The 6,000-nt window shown below is 47.8% G+C and overlaps 1 long non-coding RNA gene across 1 annotated transcript in view; it reads left to right on the top strand.

Moving 5' to 3' along the window:
- The first annotated feature begins 358 nt into the window (after positions 1-358).
- LOC144930904 (uncharacterized) overlaps positions 359-6,000 on the top strand; it is a 123,257-nt gene continuing 117,615 nt past the window's right edge. The window contains exon 1 of the long non-coding RNA XR_013636376.1: positions 359-458. This is a non-coding gene — a long non-coding RNA (uncharacterized LOC144930904). The remainder of the gene's footprint in view (positions 459-6,000) is intronic.

Below are 6,000 nucleotides of genomic sequence, written 5' to 3'. Positions count from 1 at the left end.
GGGATGGGGGGGGGGGTCGCTGTAGCAGCTGCCCCCATATCCTCACTCGCAGATAAGAGAGGGCGATAGGGGACCTTGCTGCCTAAATCCACTGAACGAGGGGGGGGGGAGAGGTGATGTCTCTGTGGCAGCTGCCCGTGCAGGAGAAGCTGCTGCTGCGCTCGGGAGGTGCCAGGGTGGGGTGCGGGTGTGTGCGTGTGCGGGGGGTCCCTGCTCCAGCTAGGGGGAGGAGGAGGCGGCAGCATGGTCGGGAGGAGGAAGGCAGACCAGTCCCAGAGTGATGACGCGTTTCCTGCTCTCCCTGGGTAGGGGGCTCCGAGCCTGGAGTGAGCAGCAGCTGCAAGCGGCTGAGGAGGAGCAGAGCGCAGGAGCAGGCGGCACTGGCAGGCAAGGAAGCGGGGAAGGAAGCGAACTGCAGGGGTTAGGCGCTTTGCAATGCAACAGTAACGCCTGTCCCGGTAGGAGCCTCTGAGGAACCTTTCCCCTCTCCTGCTATTGCACGTTGCATGGAATTTCTCGTGTTTCTTTTTTTAACCAAGGGGATAATCCTTGTACGCACGGGCTGAGTAGTGGGAATGCAGAAAGCCAGTGCGAAGCCTGGCGGTGCAAAGGGAGCGCTGGATCTGCAGGGGAATGAACCTCCACCTGTCTTTTGCGTGTAGCTATTGCATTGCACTCAGCCTCGCAAGGAGACGGGTGAATTTTCTTGAACCTGGTAGAGGAATCTTGTCTGGAAGCTCAAGGCTGGCTCGGCTCAGCTTTCGCCCCTGATCCCTTTTCCGGTGATTGGGCTTTTGCAAAAGACAGACCAGATGCATGGAGTGACCCTTCCAGATCCCAGCTGCTGGAACTGGAGCGTGTTAACGCTTGTTGATAGCTAGCTTCATTCCAGCACAATCTAATCCACACCGAAACGCTGCCCTGCTCACTGGAGCCTAGCTGCAGAATGGAGGAGACCCAGGGAGCTGTAATAAAAGCAGTTTTATACCTGGAGTAAGGCTCTTTCCCTGCCCCGCTTACATTTCCCCACCACACCCCCCTACACCGGAGCAGGCTGCTGTACGCGAAAGCAGTGCAGACCAGCACGAGAGGAGACTGGGGAAAAGATGCAAGAGGGGCTGCTGTGCTTATTTACCTCCTGCATCAGCCGGAGCGAGCTTGGCATGGAGCAATCCTCTGCGTCTCGTAATTTAAATCGGGGGCCCCGGGTCTGGTTGGAGGGCTGGGGGCTGGGAGCCGGTGGAACAGGCTGAGGGGAGGCATCGGGGAGGGAGCCATATTTTTGTGACTCTGAGATTTGATTAGACCAGCCCACGTTGCATGCATTGAGCAGCAGTAAAGGGGGTGGTGGGCGGGGGAGAGGCGACCACTATACCTCGCCTCCGGTTCGTGTGTCCAGAAGGGCCAACTTCGGATGTATGGGGGAGGTGAGGGGACTGGGAGGCGGGCGGTGGCTGATGCAGGATTTGCCTGGCTTGGCTGATGTGCAGAGAGGGTGAGAGATTGCACTGAAGATCAGAGCTGTCCATGCCCGTTACAAGGCAGCGAGCGCCGACCTCTCAAGGACAATCATTTCTCTCTCCCTCCTTTTATTGCTGAGATGGGCTGGGGTTCGGCAGCGGGGCTAGTTTGCAGGTTGTGGGATAGACGCAGGCTCGGCCCGCAGGGCGAGGGATGGACCGTGCGCTCGGGTGGGGAGAGCTGCGGGCTCTCCCAACTCTCTTCCTCTGGCAGGAAGGCAGGGCAGCTTCAAGGGGAAGGGGGCGTGGGAGGCTGGCGGAGCCTGGGGGATGGGCTGGCAGCGTGTGAAAAGACGAGCGGCTTTTTCCATCGGGCTCGCGGAAAGGCTGCTGGTGGCTCCGGGGACTGTTCTGCCCCAGGGGGCGAGCATCTGTCTGCACAAGGTGTGAAGAACTAGGTCTCCCAGCGTGGGTCGAGTGCATCGATTGTACTTGTGTTGCTGCTGAGGTGGGATTATTTACACCTTCCGTGGGGCTAGGGTTTCCCGTGCCTTTCTTTCCTTTGAAATGATCCTAAAAGGTGCATCTGTTGGCTTGCTGCATATTCATGCCTATGTTGTGATTGCAAGACGCCAGTAGTAAGTACAACGTAGGGTAGTTTCGTAGCAGCAAATTGACCCCTGCAAGCAGTTGGTGTAAAAGGATATTTGCAATTTTAACAATAAACACTGGTGATTGTTTTTATTATCTTATGGAAAATCTCATTTTCCGGTTTTTTTTTTGCTCTTCGTTAACTCTAGACGAGTCACATTCATTTGTTTATTGCCTCTTTCGCTTAGGGTATGTCTACTCTACGAAATTAGGTCGAATTTATAGAAATCGTTTTTTTAGAAATCTGTTTTATAAATTCGAGTGTGTGTCCCCCCCATAGAAAATCAGCCTATCAGAGGCTTGTTCACCTGCACATCTACCAATGTGATATATGCCATCATGTGCAAGCAATGCCCCTCTGCCATGTACATTGGCCAAACCGGACAGTCTCTATGTAAAAGAATAAATGGACACAAATCAGACGTCAAGAATTATAACATTCAAAAACCAGTCGGAGAACACTTCAATCTCTCTGGTCACTCGATTACAGGCCTAAAAGTGGCAATTCTTCAACAAAAAAACTTCAAAAACAGACTCCATCGAGAGATTACTGAATTGGAATTAATTTGCAAACTGGATACAATTAACTTAGGGTGTGTCTACACTACAGAATAAGGTCGAATTTATAGAAGTCGTTTTTTTAGAAATCGGTTTTATATATTCGAGTGTGTGTGTCCCCACAGAAAATGCTCTAAGTGCATTAAGTGCATTAACTCGGCGGAGTGCTTCCACAGTACCGAGGCAAGCGTCGACTTCCGGAGTGTTGCACTGTGGGTAGCTATCCCACAGTTCCCGCAGTCTCCGCCGCCCGTTGGACTTCTGGGTTGAGATCCCAATGCCTGATGGGGCTAAAACATAGTCGCGGGTGGTTCTGGGTACATGTCGTCAGGCCCCCCCTTCCCTCTCTCCGTGAAAGAAATGGCAGACAATTGTTTTGCGCCTTTTTTCCTGAGTTACCCGTGCAGACGCCATACCACGGCAAGCATGGAGCCCGCTCCGCTCACCGTCACCGTATGTCTCCTGGGTTCTGGCAGACGTGGTACTGCATTGCTACACAGCAGCAGCAACCCATTGCCTTATGGCAGCAGATGGTACAGTAGGACTGGTAGCCGTCATCATCATGTACGGGGTGCTCCTGGTCGCCTCTGTCAGTTCGATCAGGAGCGCCTGGACAGACATGGGCGCAGGGACTAAATTTGGAGTGACTTGACCAGGTCATTCTCTTTAGTCCTGCAGTCAGTCCTATTGAACCATCTTATGGTGAGCAGGCAAGCGATACGGATTGCTAGCAGTCCTCTTGTACCATCTTCTGCCGTGCAGGCAAGAGATGAGGATGGCTAGCAGTCCTATTGTACCGTCTTCTGCCGGACAGCCATGAGATGTGGATGGCATGCAGTCCTTCTGCATCATCTGCTGCCAGCGAAAGATATAAAAGATAGATGGAGTGTATCAAAACAAGAAATAGACCAGATTTGTTTTGTACTCATTTGCAACCCCCCCCCCACCCCCGTCTAGGGGACTCATTCCTCTAGGTCACACTGCAGTCACTCACAGAGAAGGTGCAAGGTAAATCTACAGCCAGGTACAGCAAGGTAAATCTAGCCATGTATCAATCAGAGGCCAGACCAACCTGCTTGTTCCAATAAGAACAATAACTTAGGTGCACCATTTCTTATTGGAACCCTCCGTGAAGTCCTGCCTGAAATACTCCTTGATGTACAGGCACACCCTTTGTTGATTTTAACTCCCTGTAAGCCAACCCTGTAAGCCATGTCGTCAGTCGCCCCTCCCTGCGTTAGAGCAACGGCAGACAATCGTGCATCTGAGTTGAGAGTGCTGTCCAGAGCAGTCACAATGGAGCACTCTGGGATAGTTCCCGGAGGCCAATACCATCGAATTGTGTCCACAGTACCCCAAATTTGACCCGGCAAGGCCGATTTAAGCGCTAATCCACTTGTCAGGGGTGGAGTAAGGAAATCGATTTTAAGAGCCCTTTAAGTCGAAATAAAGGGCTTCATCGTGTGGACGGGTGCAGGTTTACATCGATTTAACGCTGCTAAATTCGACCTAAAGTCCTAGTGTAGACTAGGGCAAAGTCTTTCCCATTAAACCAATTCTGCAATGCATGTCTTTAAATAACAAGATAACCGTTCACTGATTTAAAAAAAATCCAATAAATTAAACAATTGCTCACTTCCTTTCCAAGTCTTATAAAACTGTACTTTGTCAAACTTACTTTGGGAGCCAAGTTTCATCCATGTTCCTTTCATGCCAGAGACTGTGGTCTAAGTTTGAACGTATGCTTCTAACAAACATTAGTCCATGCTGTGTAAGAGGTTCTGCATGAGCAGGGAAAGAAAACCTTAGTGTGCATGGTGGGACTCTTCCAAAAACTTTCTCATACTGGGGAAAAAAAATCTCAGCTTGTTTGCAGGTACAATGTGAAATGCCACATCTCCTGCATGCTAATTTATTCTCATTTGTAGGGAAGTGTATTGTATGCCAACACTGATGAAAACTGCCAGTATTAGTCATAATATCGTATCTAAATCTAGTACATGGAAAATTTCCACATATTGATTCTGTCTGATATAACAAATAACTGCTGTGTAGACTCATTTATGCTAACTAACTTTTAACTCCAGCAAATGAAAGTTAAGTATAGACAAGTTGGTTTGTTTAAAAAACAAATTAGATAAACTGTATGAAAATAGCTGGATAAATATTATTACTCCTGTGATCTACATCCTACATGAATTCAGTGCTGTGATATTTTTGACATTTTACACACTAGTTGCTGCAAAGCTACAGGATTAAGTTGGGTTCTCTTGTTGCCTCTGCATCAGCAGCAGAATTGTGGAATTTAAATCAGATTATAATATATTTGTATCCTGGATCCAAATTGAATGCTGTTTGACTTCTACTCCCTGGGCTGAGTTTGCAGGGTTGGCAGAGACAAACTAGCTCAGTTTACAAGTTTTGTATCTCAAACTTTACAACAAATATGGAACCTCACAATAGCACTTCTAGTGACTTTACAGTATTAACTGTAAGTTTGCATATTGCTGAATAGCAGACCTGCATACTGTTAAAATAACATCATCTGTTACATGATATCATTTAACAGAATGTGGTAAACTCTAACTTGAATCTATTTGAAATGTTTCCATAACACCGTAATAGTGACTAAAGATTTTTTGCAGTGGTGGTTAAACTAGAGGGGATCATAAGATAATAGAGGTGGGGGTAGAAATGAATTTACCTTCTGGAGTGATCACTGTAAGCTGCCAAGGATTAAGTAGTTAAACTCTGAGCTCATTTGTTATGCAGTTTGATTTCTTTTATCAGTTGCCAGCTAATCAAACTGCTGAATTCTACTTAAATTAGAAAAATCACCTGCAGTTAAAATACAGCTGTGATAGCACATCTCTGCTTATATTCTATACAAGTCTCAAGGTTTTTATGGCTTGAAAGATCTCCAGCTATTGTTGAAATCGTGTGATGTAGCTTGAACAGGATAAGCTTTATGGTGACTTAAAAACTCTGCTTGTGAAAGCTCTTTCCTCCCCTGTTAGGTACCAAGTCTGGAGGGGTCCTGACACATGGAAGCAAGGGCGGTCATGGCTTTCAGAACTGGATTTATATAATGTATGTTTTTTTGTTTTTTTTTTACTGTACAAATGTGAGGGCTGGGCCTGGGCAGGTTCCAAAGCTGCCGGTGGTGAATTAGTCGTTAGAGCTAGACAGCAGTGTCGGCATCCAGCTCCATTCATTTCCATGGCATTCTGCTACTAGTGCATTATTCCAACCTGTATTGTCAGCATTATATAACTTAATGCAGTATCCAAAGTAATGCCTACATATTAGTGATAGGCCATCCTCAGAAATT

Source organism: Lepidochelys kempii, chromosome 10 (genome assembly GCF_965140285.1).
Source record: "Lepidochelys kempii isolate rLepKem1 chromosome 10, rLepKem1.hap1, whole genome shotgun sequence".
Lineage (NCBI taxonomy): Eukaryota > Metazoa > Chordata > Testudines > Cheloniidae > Lepidochelys > Lepidochelys kempii.
Note: the sequence above shows the minus strand (reverse complement) of the source record. Positions and strands in the feature narration are given on the sequence as shown.